This window comes from Panthera onca, chromosome A1 (assembly GCF_046562875.1).
Source record: "Panthera onca isolate mPanOnc1 chromosome A1, mPanOnc1 haplotype 2, whole genome shotgun sequence".
NCBI classification, from domain to species: domain Eukaryota; kingdom Metazoa; phylum Chordata; class Mammalia; order Carnivora; family Felidae; genus Panthera; species Panthera onca.
The window spans coordinates 85,892,898-85,914,251 of record NC_138339.1 but is presented as its reverse complement, the minus strand read 5'-3'; the positions used below and the strand labels follow the sequence as shown (position 1 = coordinate 85,914,251).

Genomic DNA, 21,354 nt, shown 5'->3' with positions numbered 1-21,354 from the left:
GCACAATGGTTTATCAACTACTTAACTGAATTTTTTTTTTTTAAATATTTGTTTATTTTTCAGAGAGAGAGAGACAGAGACAGAGCATGAGCAGGGGAGGGGCAGAAAGAGAGGGAGACACAGAATCCGAAGCAGGCTCCAGGCTCTGAGCTGTCAGCCCCGAGCCCAACGTGGGGCTCGAACCCACAAGCTGTGAGATCATGATCTGAGCTGAGATCAGAGGCTCAACCGACGGAGCCACCCAGGCGCCCCTTAACTGAATTTTTTTATTAGTCTGACTGATTAACCGTCTGCTTTAGTAGGGTGTTACATGCAATCTCAATAAGCTACTTAAAGATCAAAGTTGATGTATTAGTTCCATCATTGGTTTCCCCTGACATCTCACAACACTGAGGAGGATTCCCAAAGTATAGCTTTCTACCCATCTGTCTGTCAGTCTGTCTCCCTATCTCTGCTTCTATCCACCTAATCTGTCCTGCCACACAGGCTCTAAATTACTTAGCTTCAGTGCACTCAATTTGCAAAGACCATGATGTGGACATCATCTGGAGTTCCACTACTCGGAGATCCTTTTCGTATGACAGGACGTCTGGAGGCTTCTATAGTTTGTTATGTTTCCGGAGCTGTAACCTACTTCTTCAGCTGGAGGCAAACTTGTGGAGACAAAGGATCATGTATTACTATTTTCATTGTCTATAGTTGTCTTGTACAAAAGCTTAGCATCTTAAAACAGCACCCATTACCTCACACAATTTCTGAGGATCAGGAATTTAGGAGGGGCTTAGCTAGGAGCTTCTAAATCAAGGGATCTCATGAAGTTGCCGGCATGCTGTCGGCCAGGACTACAACCTCCTGAGAAGTCATCTGATAGCTTGACCAGGTCTAGAGGATCTACTTCCTAGATGGCTCGCTCAGATTGCTAGTGGCAGAAGGCCTCAGTTCATCACAATGTGGCCTTCGCAGGGCTCACACGTACGTCAGCTGTTTTCCCTAGAGCAAGTGATGAGGAAGAGCGGCCAACAGTGCCTTTTGAAGACTCAGTCTCTGAAGTCCTACACTACCGTTTCTGCTTCATTTGATTGGTTAGCAGCAAGTCACTAAATCCAGCCCACATTCAAGGGGAGGGAAATTAAGCTTGACCTCTTTTAGCAAAAATCGCACCTCAGATAAACTTCATTGGCTACAATACTGGCACTGCGCAAAGCTTAGGCTCTGCTTCTTGAAGGTAAGAGTATCAAAAAATTGGGGGAACGATTGGGGGACATGTTTGAATTTTATTTTTTTTAAAGGTTTTTTTTTTTTTAATTTTTTTTTTAACGTTTATTTATTTTTGAGACAGAGAGAGACAGAGCATGAACGGGGGAGGGTCAGAGAGAGGGAGACACAGAATCTGAAACAGGCTCCAGGCTCTGAGCTGTCAGCACAGAGCCTGACGCGGGGCTCGAACTCACGGACCTCGAGATCATGACCTGAGCCGAAGTCGACCGCTTAATCGACTGAGCCACCCAGGCGCCCCTAAAGGTTTTTTTAAAAGTAATCTCTACACCCAACATGAGGCTCAAATTTACAGCTCACATATCAAGAGTCACAGGCTTACTGGGACACCTGAGTGGCTCTGTCCTTTAAGCATCCGACTTTGGCTCAGGTCATGATCTCACAGTTCCTGAGTTCAAGCCCTGCGTCAGACTCTGGTGTGACAGCTCAGAGCCTAGAGCCTGTTTTGGATTCTGTGTCTCCATCTCTCTGCCTTTTCTCCATTCATGCTCTCTCTCTCTGTCTCTCTCTCTCAAAAATAAACATTAAAAAAAAAAAAAAAGAGTTGCAGGTTTACTGACTGAGCCAGCTAGCCCCTCCCTTCATCCCCCCTCCTTCTGAGGGATGTATCTTTAAAATTTAAAAAAGTTTTTATTTTTTAATTTTTTAAATGTTTGCTTATTTATTTATCTTTTGAGAGAGAGAGCAAACTGGGGAGGGACAGAGAGAGAAGGAGCAAGAAATCCCAAGCAGGCTTCTCACTTTCAGTACAGAGCCCAACATGGGGCTTGAACTCATGAACCCTGAAATCATGACCTGAGCCTAAACCGAGAGTCTGAGACTCAGCTGAGCCACCCCGGTGCCCCACCACCATTAATTTTTTAATGGCATCTTCAGAGTTTACCTATGAGCCAGTCCTCAATTTTTATTTATTTATTTTTTTGTTGAATGTGTGATTTACCAAAGTGAGGTATAGAAGTGTGATGTTGTGATTTTTTTTAATGTTTATTTATTTTGAGAGAGAGAGCGCACACGCATGGGAGGGGCAGAGGGAGAGGGAGAGAGAGAGAGAGAGAGAGAGAGAGAGAGAGAGAGAGAATCCCAAGCAGTTTCCACACAGCAGCATGGACCCCACACGAGGCTGAAACCCAGGAACCAAAAGATCATGACCTGAGCCAAAATCAAGACTTGGACCAACCAACTAAGCCACCTAGGCGCCCCTTAATAAGAAATATATGTTCTGTCTTCCTTCCCATTTGTGGCACAGAGCTCCCAACCCACCCCCCCCCCCACCCCCCCCACCCCCCCGAATTCCCTAAGGGATAAAATCAACAAAGGTGTCTCTTGTTATGTTAATGACGTGACTTTTTGACCTCACCTAAAGGTGAGGGGAAAGGCTGGCTGCTGGGAGAACCAATCACGTGTTTCGAGGGTTGGAATTTTTCAGTCCCGCCCCTGAACCTCCGGGGAAGAGAGAGGGCCTTGGGGTTGAGTCCGTGGCCAATGGCCAGTGATTTAGGCAATCACGTCCGCGTAGTGAAGTCTCCATAAAAATCGCGCAAGGACGCGGTTCAGAAAGCTTTCGGGTTGGTGAACAGCTGGGGATCTGCGGGACACCCGGAGAGGGCCTGGACGGTCTCTGCCCTTTCCCCCTGCCTTGCTCTTTGCATCTCTTCTACCTGGCTGTTCCTGAATTATATCCTTCTATAGTAAGTAAAATGTTTCTCTGAGTTCTGTGAGCCTCTCTAAACTAACCAATTAATGGAACCCAAGGAAGGAGGAGGTTGTGAGAACCTCTGTTTTACAGCCTTTGGGTCAGAAGCACAGGTTAACCTGGGCTTGCTACTGGCGTGGGATGTGGGGTGGGAGAGGGGTGTAGTCCTGTGGGGCTGAATCCTTAACCTGTGCAATCTGACCCTACTTCTGGGTAAAGTGTCAGAATGGAGTTGATACCCAGCTTGTGTGCCCAGATAATTGGTATGGAGAACACCCCCCAACACGTCGGAAAATTGGGTGCTCAGAACACCAAAAGGAGCAAATCCAGATTGTATCTCCAAATATTTGCTCTTGTTTCCAACTTTATAGAAAAGTCTTAATTTATGTTTATCATTTATTAATGTATCAATTAATAAAATGCCTTAGGTATACATTTATTAATAGGTTTATCCTTATCTTTGATAGGCAGATTATTCGAGCCCAGGTCTCAACCTAGAACTATTAACTCAGAATTTCTTGGAGAGTAGGGCTTGGTATTGGCGTTTTGCATAATTCCTCAGGTGATTCTAAATACAGCTAGCAATAAGAACCGCTGAACTAGATAACTTTGGATGTCATTTTCACTTCCAATTTTCTATGATTTATTCTCTTCTATAAGAGTCTTGTGGCATTACAGCTGTTCCCTTTTGCAAGATGTATACAAGGATGTATCTACCCACGGGGTTCCAAAAGACAGTACAGAAAAAGAAAATAGGTGTTTCTTGACCTCCTGGCGCATAGTGGTTTTTTTTAGGTATTTGGTTATATGAAAATTATATTCTCAATTATTAACTCTTTTCTTTGACAGAATGCCCTGGATACCACTTAAGTCCATTTCAGTTGCTAGATTTTGACTAAGATTATAACCAAATGAGGGATAGAATATCTCTCAGCTGGGGTAGGAGGAGGAATTCAAGAAACCACAGAGGATGCCTCAGAGATTCGCTGTGAGGGAGGACTTGGTATTCTTCAGATACATATCTTAGAGTTTGCTGGCTGAGCTTATAACTAGATGATTTCCTGCTTCATATAAACACTACACCCCAGGGTAAAGCTAGAGGTCTCAGCTTCCTTCCCAGCCTTCCTTCTGTGTTTTTATATGCAGGGCTTTAACTAAGTCACTTCTCTTTGGCTACATACAGATTTTTCTCTCCTCTGGGTGGAGCCGAGCTCACTGAAAACAGGATAATTTTGAAAACACCACACCTATAATTGAAAAGGATTTCTGAAGGCCTTTTATGATCTTTTTCTATTGCCTCTTACGCCATCCAAAGTCAAACCAGCTGACTCCAGAACCCAAGTGGCAGCTGTTCAGTCTTGGCACCAAATAATCCTTGAGACCCAGGGCATGACTCTTCAGTGAGCTCAGTTGCAACCCATGAGGATCTCTGACTACTTTCTAATTATTTCCATTGCAAAAGGCCCTGAGTTATTTAATGAATCATGTCATTTTTATTGAAATGTAAACTAAGGGTGATAAAAGGCCTATGGCCACACACACAAGAATCATAGCTTCATAACTGGGGTCAAGAGGAAGTAGATCTGTACATATTCACTGTATACTTGGGTCATGAGCACCAAAGATGGTGACCAGTGGTAAGGATCAGATCACCTCTACCATACATATCAGGAAGGGTAGGAATTATGATTTATTTCTCAAAAGAAGAAAAAAAAGGAAGAAAATGGTGTGTCTTTGTCTAAAGATAGATGGATGCAAATGTGACTTTTACAAATTATTCCTTACGCTACCAAGTCTCTTGTTAATAATACCATAAGAATAATAATCTTGGTCACCAACAATATGTTAGGCACTGCTTCATGTCCTTTATACACTTTATCTTATAGAATCCTCCTAACTTTCCTAAAACCTTTTTACTTGATTATCACTGTGTTACAGAAGAGGAAACTGAAATCCAAAACTATGAAGTCCTTTACCCGATAGAAATTTCTACTCAGTCTCTTTCTATTTCTTTGCTTCTCTAGCTTTCTTTCTGTTCTACCTTCATTTCTCTCCCTCCCTCCCTCCCTCCCTCCCTCTCTCCCTCTCTCTCTCTCTTTTTTTTTTTTTTTTTGACTTCCCTTTCATTTGCCTCTTTGGGCTTCATAAGCAAGAAGTTCAGAATCTTTGAAGCATAAATGTTGAACTCAAATAAGAAAAGACAAGTATAGCCCTGGTCAATGTGAAATTGCTGTGCAAAGAAGGAAAAAAAGCGAGGCCAATAAGAACAAGTATTTACTCCTTACCAAACCCTTCCCCCACCGTACTGTCTTCAGAAGAAGTTGGCTAGCTCACCCGACTGCCAAAACAAGTTTCAGGAGGGAGAAGTAAATGAGCCTTGCAACAACATTTGCCACACCTCCTACCCACCTCCTTTGAGAACAGGATGGTAAACATCCCCTCTACTGATCTAGTTTCACTTCAGCTCTCAACACGGTACTATTTTGGGGTCAAACACCCTAAGAAACCTGGATGACTCAGAAACGTGAATTTTTTTTTTTAATTTTTTTGATATTTATTTTTGAGAGAGAGACTGAGAATGAGCAGAGGAGGGGCAGAGAGAGAGAGAGAGAGAGAGGGAGACACAGAATCTGAAGCAGGCTCCAGGCTCTGAGCTGTCAGCACAGAGCCCTACATGGGGTTTGAACTCATGAACTGCGACATCATGACCTGAGCCGAAGTCGGAAGCTCAACCGACTGAGCCACCCAAGACACCCCAGACGTGTGAATTTTTAACCATTATAATGCCTTCCATGTGTACAACTCTTAAAAAGAATATTCTCACATGTCATCTCTTACAGTCAACTACATTATTCATTAAAGTGTATGTGAAGTTCGAGAGAAAAGTGAGGATGGTGTTCCCCTAAGTTAGCTTGAGACCATGATTAAAAAAAAAAATCCTATCTTTATTGTCCATTTTAATAGTTTTCTAATGCGATTTCATGCAAGAGAAAGGACTTGGCACAAACTAGAGCTGCTTCTGGAGACATCTGTCTGAAGAGCCATGGGTAGGCTCCCCCAATATATGCAAACTGTCAATATAACAATGAAATGTTGGACCCTTCTTCCTGCCTGTCAGATCCCTCCCTGTAACCTCCTAGAAATGTCTATTGCTCTTCTAGATGACTCATGAATGGGAAAGATCTTAAAGTTACAAGGACTTAGAAAGACATTTGCATGGAAAATTGGAGAATTAGATCAGGAAAATTAACCTAAGGGTTTAATTCATCTTTACACTTGTCTTGTGACCTATCAATATATTGATCTTTCTAGGGTTTGTAAAGGGAACTTGTATGAGATTGATACACTCCCCTTAATTTCTACCTCAAAGCGTTTCTGTTTAGCCCAATGGTCTCAGCAGTCCAAGCCCTTCCCAGCAGCCTTGTACAGGTGGTTTAAGAAATGGAAAGAACTAAATGGTAATTCCTACCAGACACAGGAATTTACAGATCCACACAGATTTAACATTAAATTGTAAAACGAAGAAGTCGAGAAGCCCTCACACCTCTGAGGAGCATTACCTGTTTGGAAAGTTACATTGGTTTGTTTCCTTCTGAAGCAGATAGTTGGAGTTAGAGATCTACTTTTGCAAATCAGGAAAATAAACGTTTTAATCAACATGTAAAATGTTCATCTAATTTTACACACATAGGGTGAACATAAAATTTATTTAAACCAAGACACTTGAAGGAAGTAAAGGGGGCGCTACGAACAATCACACCAGGGCAACAGATAATAAACCTAGACTGTCTAGGGCAAAACAGGACATGTGATCAACCCACCCATAAGTGAACATTTGAAACAGTTTTTCTCTGTTCCTCATAATCTTTTTATTACATCCAAGTGGCAAGGATATTGTTCACTTTCTTTTTTATACTGAGAAGTAAATTTGTTCCACTTTCTTGAAAAATAATCCTGTGTTCTAGGTCTCAGCTAATCTGTTTTGAGTCTCATTGTGTATTTTATTTCTGTAAAACTGAGATGTTGGTTTTCCACATACCTACATTTCTGTGAACCCTCTGGAAGATAATTTTAAAATAGCTGCAGTCCTTCCCACTATTTCAACATTTATTCAAAGACATTTAGTTTTATTTTGAATAACTACAAAGTTCATTTTGGAGATAAAGTGTCTGCTTCTTCCCCTGCCCCGGACCATTCTCCAATTTTAGTAGAGCAATGGAATTCGCCTTTTAGAATAATTTTTAGTACCTGAATACATCATCAATTTACTGTTCGTTTTGAGATATCATGAACTAACTTAATTTCAGCTTCCACCCAAGGTGTCCTTTGCCTGCTTATTTTATAGATAGATCAATGCAATAGATTGACTATTGCAGATCTTAAGAGGGCTCATTGGAGTACATTTGAAAACTTAAATTTTATATAACAGAGTGTTATATTTTCTCCTGCTCTAAACGCTTTTATTTTATTTTGTTTTAATTTGCTATAAACATTTTTTTAATGTTTGTTTTTGAGAGAGGGAGAGAATGAGTGGGGGAGGGGCAGAGAGAGAGGGAGACAGGATTGGAAGTGGGCTCTGTGCTCACAGCAGAGAGCCGGATGTGGGGCTCGAACTCATGAAAAGTGAGATCATGACCTGAGCCTAAGTCAGATGCTCAACCAACTGAGCCACCCAGATGCCCCGCTATAAACATTTTGTAAGCATTCTCAGATTGTTTGGAACTAGGTGGAATACAACCAACCGCCTATAAGGTTGTGATGGGAGAAGAAACGAGGGTGTTTAGAATGGCGACATTCTGAAATTTAAGCAATGGTGGATTAGGGGCAAGGATGACACAGTACCAGTAAGAAACAGAGAGGCTATCTTAAAACACATGAGTCCTCCAGGTTGGATTGCAAGTGTTTTTCTCCCTTGTATTAGCGTCCAAATATTAGCTTTGCTTTCTGTGTTAGTTGACATAGTTGCTTAAGGTAAAGACATTAAGGAATATCTAGAATACCTGTTTTCCAATAAAATTACCAGCCATTTATGAACATTCTGCTCTAGTATCTAACTTTTTTCCTTTAGTTTTTTTAATGTTTATTCATTTTTTTAAGAGACACACACACACACACACACACACACACACACACACACACAGTGCAAGTTGGGGAGCGGCAGAGAGAGAGGACACAGAATGTGAAGCACGCTCCAGGCCCTGAGCTGTCAGCGTGGAGCCCTATGCGAGACTTAAACCCACAAACTGCAAGATCATGACCTGAGCCCAAGTCGGATGCTTAATCAACTGAGCCTCCTAGGCGCCCCCAATTTTGTTTTAAGATTTTATTTTTCGGTAATCTCTACACGCAATGTAGGGCTTGAACTTAAAAACCCAAGAGCAAGGGTCACATGTTCTACTGACTCAGCCAGTCAGGTGCCCCTAGAATATAACTTATTGGCTCTGGGAAACTGTTCTGGATTTTTCCAGAGTAGGCAATGCCATGATCAAATATGATTTAGTCAGATTAATTGGCCAATGAATAAAAGAATAAACTAACATTTATACAGTGCTTGTTCTGAACTGAGTACTCTAAGTATTGTATATCAATTATATCACTTAATTAAAAGAAAAGTAAGATAATTTTGTGACATCCATTCTCCAGGTGAAAAAATGGGAGCTATTTCTGTTGAAATAACTTGCCTGAGTTCATATAACAATGAAAGGGTGGAGCTAGGAATCCAATCCAGGCAGGATAGTGCTGAGGGTTGTCTGATCATTCACTACACTCTTAAGACTGACTAGGAAAAGATACTGAAAGCCCAGAAAAAGATACAAGACTATTTGGTCCAAACACAAGAGAATGAGGCAAGGGGACAGGGAGGGTAAGGGAGAAGTTACAAATAAAGAAACAGTAGCTCTGTGATGTTCTTTGGATTCGTTAGGTTATAAAGAAAGCAAAATATAAGATTAGTGTGATTAATAGGAATAATGTGGCTGGGAAGCCCTGATTTAAAAAAAAAAAGGCTTTGTTGGATGGGGGAATAACTTCTCTTTGGACATTCTGAATTGAAAGGATACCTGGAATAAACAAAGAAGTTTGGCATGTTGATATTTAGTTTGCAAAGCAAAATAAAGTACCCAAATAAATGTCTGGTGTGTTTCTCCACTGTGTTCCCCCTTATTAAGAGAAAATTCTATTGGTAGAATGTATAGGATATCTACTATCAAGAACTGTATAAAAGAAGTATTATAATTTTGTTGCAGAAATGATTACAGGCTCTTGAGAGCTAAAACAGCTTGTTCAAGGGGCAGACATCTGGGTGGCTCAGTCGATTCAGCATCTGACTCTTGATCTTGGCTCAGGTCATGATCTTACGGTTCACAACATCAAGCCCTGCATCAGGTTCTGTGCTGTGTCAGCATGGAGACTGCTTGGGATTCTCCGTCTCTCCGTCTCTCTTTGCTCCTCTGCCACTTGTGCACAAGTGTTCTTTCTCAAAATAAATAAACATTAAAATAAAATAAAACATTATATTTTTTTAAAAAATGAAATAACTTACCAAGGTCACACAGTTTGTAAATAACCACAACTTTTGTGTTTTCTTGGTAATCAATAATTATAAGTCAGAGCACTCCTCACTAATGATGACTATCCATCCCTTAAGCAAAGAGACCTCAAAGTGTGAAGAGGAGAGAAGAAAGAATAAGTAACAGATTAATGCATGAATAAATGCATGTTATGTAAATTTTAAGCAGAAACAAATTTTCTCCACTTGGAATTTTCTTTTTCTGCTTCCAGTAAACCATGTGGGTTGTTATAAAAATATTACCCAAAATTTAACCTTTTTAAAAAATTTTTCTAAATGAAAAATCATTTGTCTCTAATCCCTTTGTTATTGTTTGGCAACCCTTAATATACATTAGTGTGATCTCAAGATGTTTCTACTTGGAGCCTACATAGATGTTGGGCTTGGGCTCCTCTAGGAACTACAGCTGTCCCAGAGGATTGGGTAGCAACTTGGAGTCTGCTTTGTTCAGAAATCCCTGCTAAACCATAGTTTATTGTTCACTGGGCAAACATACCTTAGGCACTACATATGTCTTTGTATGTGTGTTAATTTACCTTTTAAAGCACTAATGGGAACAGAGGTTTGTTTGTGGTAAGTGAATCTTGATAGGTCAACTTCACCTTGTTTAGAGGTATTTTAATTTGTTCCAGGTAGACGTTAATTTGTCTAGTTTATTGACTGGAAGTTATAATTCAGTGGCAAAATGAGAGCAGTGTGTTCTTTTCCTTTTGACAGATTCATGTCCGTCCGAGTACATCATCAACAAAAGATGACCTACCCATACAACTTTTTAAGCCCTTACTGGAAAAGTCCAATGGTGGCCATAAAAAGTTAGTCTTTATCTATGCTCAGAATCCTGTTTCATAAACTCAACTTTTTTTTTTTTTTTTAAAGATAGGGTAGGTTAGTAACTAGCTGTTTTCTGAAACTGATCAACCTATCTTTGAGACCAGTTTAATTTGTAGCTGGTGTGAATTTAGTCATTCCCTAGAACCGAGGTCCTCAAATTTTAGCATGCCTCAGAACCACCTGGAGGGCTGGGCCCCAGCCCCAGCACTTATGATTTAGTAGTTTTGGTAGGGGTAAGGCCCGAGAATGTGCATTTCTGTCAGGTTCCCAAGTGAAGTGGCTTCTCCTGGTACCACCCTTTGAGAACCCCTGCCCTAGGAAGAGTTCTCTCTCCCTGGTGGGGACTGAGAGCAATAACATCCAAGTTGTGAAGGCTTCTCTAGAGAGGTGAACATGTGGTCAATGAACATGTGGTCATTAGGTCTGTTTTTGGTTTGTTTTCTTACTGTTGGTATTTGTCGGGGGAAGGACAAAGTGAAGAAAAAGGTGTCTTCTGATACTCATGCCTAGACCTTGTGATATTTGATGAAATTTCTATCAATACATGCTTCTAAATCTAGTACCTCTGCTTTACATCCTCTCTCCCCCACCAAAAACGGAACAAAGCAAAATCTAAACTAAATGTTGCGGTCTCTTACCAGCACTTAAAAAGTTAACGACACCAAATAGAATTGCTCAGGTCAGCGGAGGGTAAAACCAGCATTTGGAAATGCTGTGAGAACACAAATAGTTGAAACTGTGGAAGAGGCCTGAGGAAATTACAGAGGGAAAACTTTCCGCCCAAGGTTCCAGTTGCCAAGGAGTTTGTGTAGGTTGCTGGAGACCTCACCCCTCCGTGGCTCCTCTGTGACTCAACTGTGTCCCTGGGAAGCCTCCTATTCGGCAACCAGAGCAAACTCAGAACCTCCTCCTTTGCTCTTACTGGGATGAAACGCACCAGAGAGCTTTGGTTTCTAAAACACGGATGTTTCTGATCAAGTGGACAGTAGCAGAGCCTGTCCTCTGATTCCTAGAAGCCAGTCTGGTTCTGGCCTAGGTGCAAAGGTTGGATTAGAGAAACTGTATAATGGGTCTGGCTGCAGCAGCAGGAGGGGAGGAGGGCAAGGCTGCCATATGCTTGGACCCCACTTGGAGGTCTGGTTGGTCTTGGCACATCAAGGTCACTCATGTTACAGTCTTGGATTCCAGCTCCACTCCCCCTCTTTTTTGGAGTGGGATGGCCTTCTACAGGTAGAAACTCCCACACATGAAACAGCTTTTCCCTCTGGGCACATTTTATTTCTGCCATTTCACATTTTGCCCTTGCCGGTCCAAATTCAATAATAACCGGAGGCAAATACGCAATTTTCCTTTCCCAAAGAGGAGAGCATAATCTAATGCTGCAGTGCTTAATCAAAAACTGTTTCTTGGTTTAGATCCGTGCTTCTCACACTTCAACAGGCATGTCATTATCTGGGGATCTTGTTAAAAAGTAGAATCTGATTTAGTAGGTCTGGGTTGGGTCCTGAGATTATGAGTTTCTAGGAAACTGCCAGGTGTTGATGCCGCTCCTCTGAAGACCCCTGCTTTGAATAGCAAGGGGATTAGTGTTCAGCCCAGGCTCCTTAGGGTCAGCCAGAGGGGCTGTTAATTTGCTTGCTGTTTTTGAAGAGTGATACCCAGGTGCCCAGAGATTTTGATTTTACTGGCCTAGCATTTTTTCAAGAGCTTCCTAAGTGATTTATTACATAACCAGGATTGAGAAAATAAACCCAAATTAATTTTTTTAAAACTATGAGTAGCTATCATTAGTGGGTCAGAATCGGAAACATTATAAATATGGTTTAAGTGAAATAGAATTGAACAGAACACAGTAGAGCACATTGTAGCAGTGTGAATACTGTCTGGTGAAGCTTTACAGCTATGTGTCTGCGAATATACAGTGGTCCATGTAAAACTTACTATTGAGGTTACAGTCAAAACCTCTTGAGAAGTCTCTGTTGCAGCTACTTAACTTTGCCATCACAGTGTGAAAGTACATCTAGACACTGTGTAAGCTCATAGGCATGGTTGTGTGAAATTTGCATTTGATTCAGTTTTTTTTACATATCATAAAATATTTTCTACTGGTTACTTTTCAGCCACTTAAATACAGAAAATTAGCCCATGGGCCCTGTCTAGATTGCCAGCCTTGATTGAGATATCTTGGTTTTGGCCCTCTGCTTGATTTAATCAGTTATAGCCGATGGCTTCGGGCCTGATCCCAAAATAGCATCCTATTATGATGACTACTTCATCCTTTGTATTTCCATTAAAAATACCTGGATTTAGAGGTGCGGCCTTTTGTGGTTGTTAGTAATAATAATAATTGTTATTGTTAAAAAAAATAGTATTTTGGACTTTAAAAATCTATGTCAGTGGGGCTCCTGGCTAGGTCAGTCAGAAGAGCATGTGATTTTTGCTCTGATGAGTTCAAGCCCCACATTGGGTATAGAAATTATTTAAGTAAAACTTTAGGGAAAAAAAATCTACGCTAAGTCCTATGTTAAATATGGCAGAGTAATTTTAGTTAAGAATAACTCAATCACTGGATAGAACACGTGTCTTCACACTTTTTTTGTGTAGCAGAATTTCACTTTAATTATAAAATCCCAATACTTTGATTAATAAATTGTCAGTTTATCATGAAAAATAGATTTAAAGGTATGCTTTACAAATAATAGAAGACAAATAAATACCAAATGTAAGTTCCTTACCAGAAAACACGATTCTTTCCACTATTTACAGAAAACTTTTTAATTCTCTTTTGTTTTTAATTTTTTTAATATTTATATTTGAGAGAGTGTGAGCAGGGGAGGGGCAGAGTGAGAGGAAGACAGAACCCGAAGCAGGCTCCAGGCTCTGAGTTGTCAGCACAGAGCCTGATGCTGGGCTCAAACTCACAAACCGTGAGATCATGACCTGATCTGAAGTTGGACAGTCAACCACCTGAGCCACCCAGGGACCCCAAAACCTCTGTTCTTGAGCAAAAGACTAAACAAGTTCGCTGAAAACCATGGTTAAAATACTACTTCTTTCCCCAGTTACTTGGGATATCCTACATTGTAGTAACCTGCTGGTGCATTTTATTTTTGGCCACTCAAGGGCCAAGAGATAAAAGGTCATTGGGTACTTGTGGGGGTGAAAAAGAGTGTTCCACTTATTTGGGTTACGATAATAAATATTTATTGAATGCTCACTGTGTACCTGGTATTAAACTTAGCCTCTGAAGAAAAGGCAGGTAAAAAAAACAGACCATAGGGGCATCTGGGTGGCCCAGTTGGTTAGGAGTCTGACTTGGCCTCAGGTCATGGTCTCACGATTCATGAGTTTGAGCCCTGTGTGGGGCTTTCTGCTCTCAGCACGGAGCCCACTTAAGATCTTCTGTCCCCTCTCTCTCTGTCTCTTCCAGTCTCGTACTTTGTCTCTCTCTCAAAAATAAATAAACATTAAAAAAACAAACAAGCAGCAGATCATGACTTCTGAGCTCCTGGAGCTTTCAATATAATGGCAGAAGCAGCTATTGAGCAGTTCCAGATAAATCTGTAATTACCAACTATGTTAAAACCAGATGGAAGTGCTGTGAAGAGAGTTTAACAAGAGGGGCCCAGATTTGAACAGGTGCTTTACGGGAGTCATCATTGAAGAGTGACATTTCAGTTGAGTCCTAGGAGAAGCAGAGATTACTTATTTAGGATGAGAGTGGAGGAAATCCCTTCCCAGGCAGGGAAGATCCTGCGTGAAAACTCCGAAGGGGAAAAGCAGGTGGCAGGCAGTTTCAAAGGGCTGCGAGGCCATTGCAGCCAGAGCTAAGAGAGGCAGGGGGAGGGCTGTACAAGCTATGAGGAGAGAAATTGACAGGCCAGATCACACAGGTACTCATGGCCTGGTGAAGACACTGGCTTTTATTCTAAGGGTGGTGAGAGTGCTTATTAAGCCTTTTTTTTTTTTTTTTTTAATGTTTATTTATTTATTTTGAGAGAGAGCGCACACATGCATGCGAGCAGGGGAGGGACAGAGAGAGAGAGAGAGAGAGAGAGAGAGAGAGAGAGAATCCCAAGCAGGCTCTATAGTCTCAGCACAGAGTCTGATCTGGGGCTTGATCTCACCAACCGGGAGGTCATGACCTGAGCTGAAATCAAGAGGTGGATGCTTAACTGACTGGGCCACCCATGGGCCCCTTTAAACTTTTAATATAGAGTAGTTACATGTACAGATTTGCATTTTTAGTCTTTGAGGGGGCCAAACTCATGTTTGGTTTGGTTTGGTTTGCCTTCAGGTGCCCAAAGAGTAGCCGTTAGTAGCATATTACCTGTTGCTATTAAAATAAATGCCCTGCATCACTCTGGCTGCTGTTTATTTTATTTTTTATTTATTTTTTTAACATTTATTCATCTTTGAGAGACAGAGTGTGAGAGGGGTAGGGACAGAGAGCGAGAGGGAGACACAGGATCTGAAGCAGGCTCCAGGCTCCAAGCTGTCAGCACAGAGCCCGACGTGGGGCTCGAACTCACAAACTTAAAGATCATGACCTGAGCCACAATTAGACGCTTAACCGACTGAGCCACCCAGGCACCCCTGGCTGCTGTGTGGGAAATAGACAGGGGGAGACAGTGCCAAGAATGAAAGTGGGAAGACTTGTTGCAGGATGCTGTGCTCCCAGCAAGAGATGGTGGCATTTTGGACAAGTGACCGTGGTAGAGATGGGGCGAGGAGGAAAAGAGGCGTGACGTGTTTCAGAAATAGAATAATTGGATTGATTACTGACTGCATGCAAGGAGGAGAGGAAGAGGAAAAAATTAAAGATGATGCCCAGACTTTCCTTGGATCACTATGTGAAGAGGGACATAGGAGAAGATGTAGGTTTTAAGGGATAGAGTGATCAATTTTGAAAACTTTTAATTTGAGATGTCTATAAAATGGTGAATGTGGGACATCAAGGAAGCAGGTATACAGGGCTGGAGATCAAAAGAGAGGATTAGGATGACAGTATATACAAGGCAGTCCCTGACATGTGTGTCAATTTACTTGTTGTGATGAATGGTAATTTAGTACCTATTCTATGCTGAGCAGTGCTCTAGTTACTGAGACTATAAAGAGAAAATAGGTGAAGTTTCATATATGAAGCCCTTTGAAGATATGGTACTTACATGAACCAGAACATACAGGTATAGAGAACAGGAGAAAGAGGAGTGTCTCAAGAAGGTGATAGTTAAGGTGAAAATAAAGACCGAGAACAAGCCATTCAAAGATCTGGAAAAGTGCTCCCGACCAGGGAGATAGCAACTGCAAAGTTCCTGAAGGAGAAGTGAGCATCGTATGCTTGGGGAACAGTGAGAGACCTGGTATGGCAGGTGTGAAGTCAACAAAGAAGGAACTAGAAGAAAGAAGGGTGTGAATCATATGGAACCTTAGAGTCCATGGAATAGTTTCTCTAAGTATGGTGGGAGGTCATTAGAGGATTTTGTATAGGGAGCGATGTTATATGATTACCATTTTTCAAAAACCTGTTGAGCTTGTAGAATCTAGTGAGGAACAGGGAGATCCATCAAGATACTACTAGAATCCTCCTGTTCCTACTTTAGTGCTATGGGCTAAACTAACGTCCTACCCAAAATGTACATGTTGAAGCCCTGGCCCCCACTGTGATGCTCTTTGGAGATGGGACTTTGTGGAGTAATTAGGTGCACATGAGGTCGTGAAGGTAGAGCGTTTATAAGAATTAGGATTTAGAGCCCTTATAAGAATAAATACCAGAGAGTTTGCTCTTTGTCTCTAGTGTGAAGACATGGTCTGAAGGAAGCCATCGGCAAGGCAGGAAGAGGGTCCTCATCCAAATCCTGATCATACCGGCACCATGATTTCAGACTTCCAGCCTCTAGAACTGTACGAAAAATCTATGCTCTCTAGGCTGACTTGTCTGTGGTATTTCTTTTTTTTTTTTTTTTTTAATTTTTTTTTAACGTTTTATTTATTTTTGAGACAGAGAGAGACAGAACATAAACGGGGGAGGGGCAGAGAGAGAGGGAGACACAGAATCAGAAGCAGGCTCCAGGCTCCGAGCCATCAGCCCAGAGCCCGACGCGGGGCTCAAACTCACGGACCGCGAGATCGTGACCTGAGCCGAAGTCGGCCGCTCAACCAACTGAGCCACCCAGGCGCCCCGTCTGTGGTATTTCTTATGGCAACCTGAGAAGACCAGTAGAGTCCAAAAGCAAAAAATGACCTGTGGAGGTTGGTAGGGCCTATTCCTTGCTGAGTAAGTAATCTGGGCAGAGTTCTGATTTCCAGTGTGATCAAAGTAGAGGGTTTCCCTGGCAAGAGCACTGGGGTTTTGACTAAGCTTGAGCTCTTGGAACAGTGAAGACAGGAGAACATCTTCTAGGCTCTGGCAGCTCCTTTCCCGTCTTTCAGTTTCCCTATCACACTTGTTTTCTGTCTCCAAAAAAGACCAAGCCATAAACGGGAGGAGAGCATTTCCACAGGTTGTGGAATTAGTCAGTTCTCCAAGGACGCTCACAACTCCATCTGCTGGTATTTAATAGATCCCTCCAAGCCAGAAAAATCTATTGATGAGTGGTAGCCTATGATCGCCATTGCAGCCATAGTGCAATGTCGTAAAATGGTTGCCCGTCATCACAGTTATGTTGCAATTGCTTCTCACTACACTGAGCACACGAAAGGTCCGTATTTCTACGCGTCAAACGGAATTTTGGTGCTGGAGCTCCTTGGAGATAACTGCTGTGAGTGAAAGGTAATACTGTGACAGTTATTACTGTCTGGAGAGTGATCGCACAAACAAGTGCCAGCTGCCTGTCCCAGTCTGGGACTGTGTAACAGAGTGGGTCTAAATCAGACTGAAAAATCAAATCAGTTAACTTTAAATTATTTAAATTTTCCAGTGAAGCAAAACTGCAAGCATGCTAGACTATTCCTAGGTTACCTGTTTCACAGCAGTGTGTTAGTGTCTATTTTTCCTTCTGAGGAATGCAGAGGCCTGAAAACACAACAACAACCCATTTTTTGTTGGATGTTTGAACCTGTCCTGTTTTATTTCTCAATCTGGATCACTGAAGAAAAGCGTCCTACCCCCGCCATATTAAGTGAATCATAGCCAATTTTGAATTACTTTCCCAGGGCTGCATCAAAGTGGCCCCCTTGACTATGAGAGTGAGAGGTTATTAAGCCTGCGGCACGCATTCATTGATCACCTGAACCTACAGTGGTCATTATCAGAAGTAGCTGAGAAGCTGACAAGTAGCTCCAAATAGAGACTGCTACCCCAACCTTTGCTCGCCTAGTGAAATCTCCACAAAACTCGAAAAAGCCCTAAAATTCAGAGTCCCAGTTGCAGCCTAACACTGTTGTGAACTCGTGATTGCACCCCTGCATTACTGTGTCTCTGTTACTTCCCAAACCGTTTGTTCAAGGAACCCACTGAGATGGAAAGTAAACTTTCCTAATGCTGCTCAGACTTAAGGAGTGACAATGACAGAGATGGTCAAGTTTTTTTCAATTTTAGTTGAAAAAAAAAACAAAGAAGAGGTTTAGACTAGATGACCAGAGACAATAGTGCTTAACAAAATATCTGTATGCTTTCCACATTCCCCAGCCTCCCGGACAGGTCTGGGCCATGTGACTAGCTCTGCACATAGGATGAGTGCAAAGGACCATGGTCACTTCCAGGCCTGGCCCCTTAAGATTCCCAGCCTGTTCCCTGTCTTGTTGTGGTGGTATAACAACAAGATGGTAGAAGTGATCACATATATATGAGACCAGCAAGGAAAAGAGAAATATGTATCTTGGTTATATTAAATCACTGAGATTTTTTAGTCTGTGTGCTGTCCTTCCCAGCACTGGTGATCCTGACTACTATGGACCAGTCTTCTGGCTGCCTTACAGAATTGGTATTCCAGCACTGTCCCTGGGTGGTGGGCCAAACTGATGAAGTAGTAGTCTTACCATGCTCAATTAGTAGTGATGTTAAGGCTTGGACTAATGGGCAGGAAAACTCAGTTAAATGCTTGCAGTTAAATGCATTATTGACCATACACACGAAGCAGTGGGATGAAAATTGTGGGAAACACCAAAAGAGTATACGTGACATTCATAGGAGATTCTATTAGAGTCAAGGGTAAAATAGTCAATGAATGAAATGGTTAAATAACAGTGGTTCTAACAAAGAAATTCAAAATCTAAGAATACCATTGTGGGTTGGACTTACCTGAAGAATCTTCAAGTAGAGTCAAAAGCATAGCACTGAATAAAACAAAAGAACAAAAGAAAATAAAAACAGTAAATGGTTAAGTGAGTCTAAAGAAGATTTTCTCTTGGGGTTTGCTCATGTTGGGTGCTAACTCTTCATTTTTTTAAAAAATATAATTTATTTTCAAATTGGCTAACATACAGTGTGTACCCTGTACTCTTGGTTTTGGGGGTAGATTCCATGGTTCATTGCTTACATACAACACCCAGTGCTCATACCAACAAGTGGGCGGTAACTCTTCAAAGCTGATAAATGTAAGGCTCAATGTCTCCATATATCGTTAGGCCTTAGAATGGCTTATAATTATTTTAAAAATCAAGAGCTTATTTTCTCATCAAAAAACCTTACTTTAGGGGCACCTGCCTGGCTCAGTTGGAAGACCATGCAATTCTTGATCTCCAGGTCATGAGTTCAAGCCCCACAGTGGGTGTAGGGATGACTAAAAAACATAAATTAATTTTAAAAATCCTTACTTTATATGATAATTTCTCAAAGATAATAATATACAAGCAGCACATAGTATGTAACAAAGGCAACTCAAAAAGAGCAAAATACCAACAGCAAATTGGAAACAAAATCCACTATAGGGGTGCCTGGGTGGCTCAGTTGGTTAAGCATCCAACTTCGGTTCAGGTCATCATCTCATGGTTTGTGGGTTTGAGCCCCACGTTGGGCTCTGTGCTGATAGCTTGGAGGCTGGAGGCTGCTTTGGTTTCTGTGTCTCCCACTCTCTTGGCCCTTCCCCCACTCATGCTCTGTGTCTCTCTGTCTCTCAAAAATGAATAAATGTTAACAAAAATTTAAATTTTTATGTATAAAAAATTAATATAAAATGCCAAGCCACAAATATGCTTAATTCCTTTCGATCATTGTGTCCATTTTTATCTTTATGCTTTAAATGCTTACCGTCAATATTTCATTCTGAATGATAGGGGCTATTTGTCCAAAACATACCTTCCTTATATGTTCTCAGAAATCAATAATCCCCTTGGAGAACCTCAAAGGAAGGTTTTTTTCAATCTCACTTAACTTTGGTGGTTGATTTTTTTTTGTTTACTGAGTGAAATATATATCTGTAGACATGATGTTATTTTATTCTTTAAGGGAATTATTGATGTGGGAAACAAAGGCAAAGGAAAAGATTAAATTTCCTTGCTACTTACAGCCCATTGACAAGTCCTTGAGGCAGGCAGAGTGACCTTCTTCTGTGAGCTCAGCTGTTTTGATGATGACACTTTGCTAAGGGACGAAAGGCAATCTTAGCTTAACATTATCCTGACCCTCCAGGATCCTGTAAGTCTTTTTTAACATATAACAATTACTTTGGAAACTTACTTTATCTCAACCCCTCAAGGTCTATGTTGGCAATCATCCCCAAAGCATATAGCTCATTGATACACATCTGAAGGGTCTCATGACTAAGGTTTTATTAGATAGTAATAAATGACTTTTTTGTAACAAGAGCTACCCACCTCAAGGTCCTGGGAACCTTGCTTCCAAGATTACTTAGAGACTGACTCCATTCCTAACCCCCTCCCAACCTAAAAGTGTGTAATTAGTCACCTGTTAAAACTCCAGTGCTGGGCCCCTGGGTGGCTCAGTTGGTTAAGTATCCAGCTTCGGCTCAGGTCCTGATCTCACAGTTTGTGGATTTGAGCCCCGAGTCGGTCTCTGTGTTAACAGCTCAGAGCCTGGAACCTGCTTCAGATTCTGTGTCTCCCTCTCTCTCTGCCCTTCCCCCACTCATGATCTTTCTCTTTCTCTCTCAAAAATGAATAAACATTAAAAACAAACCAAAACCAAAACAAAACCCCAAGGCAGCTCTATCTGCCCACAGGTCCTATCCCTGTGCTTTAATAAAACTACCTTTTTGCACCAAAGAAATCTCAAGAATTCTTTCTTGACCGTTTGCTCCAAACCCCAACATTTCCACATTATTATCACATTATTTTTTTTTGAATTGTGGAAGTCTATATTTGTACAGACTTTTTAACTGATGTTATCTCATAATAGTCCAATAAGGAAGTTTATTTATAATTCCTATGATGCAAATACTAAACCTGTTTACATTTAGTGTAAGATAAAACTAGACTCCAGTTTGTATTCTCTGACTCTAGATCCCTTTGTCACCTTTTGTTCCATGAAACATTCAAAACTAGAAGAACACCCATTTTATTAAATGTCTACTTGAGCAAAGCAGATAAGTAGCAGATAACCTGATTTAAACATAGAGAAGTAAAGACAAAATAGAAAAAGTTTTTTTTTTTTATTGACTCAATTGAAATGGCACAAAGTTAGTGGCATTGGAATACAAAATACTTCATTTAAATTACAAATTATAAGAAAGTTCTAAAGAGAACTAGTTGGAAAGTAGGACTGAAACAGCATGTATCCACAGATTGTCTAAAAAGGTGTTGTTGGTTTTCAGATGAGTCCCATGTATCCAGTCAATCAGTGCTTAATACCTTTGTTGTGTTTACATCTCTCTTTCTAGGTACTAGTGATACTAGTGATCCTACTGGATCCTATTGGATCCTATTGGTGCCTGTTATCCTCAGGCTGTTTTTTTTTTTTTTTTCCCTTCTAAAGATTGATTGAATTTCTTTTGAGGAATAGGTGATCCATGGTGTTACATTAGTTTTAGGTGTACAACACAGTGATCTGACAAGTCTCTACACCAGCCATGCTCAGCACAACCATAGC

The 21,354-nt window shown here is 41.2% G+C and overlaps 1 long non-coding RNA gene and 1 pseudogene across 1 annotated transcript; both read right to left on the bottom strand.

The window, feature by feature from the left end:
- Positions 1 to 583: 583 nt before the first annotated feature.
- On the bottom strand, positions 584 to 20,402 carry LOC132680157 (uncharacterized). The gene is made up of 4 exons (XR_013554016.1): positions 20,215 to 20,402; positions 19,815 to 19,890; positions 18,610 to 18,644; positions 584 to 653 (listed from the first exon to the last, which is right to left on the bottom strand). It is a non-coding gene; the product is annotated as an uncharacterized LOC132680157 (long non-coding RNA).
- On the bottom strand, positions 1,142 to 1,206 carry LOC144613170 (U4 spliceosomal RNA; annotated as a pseudogene).
- Positions 20,403 to 21,354: the final 952 nt, after the last annotated feature.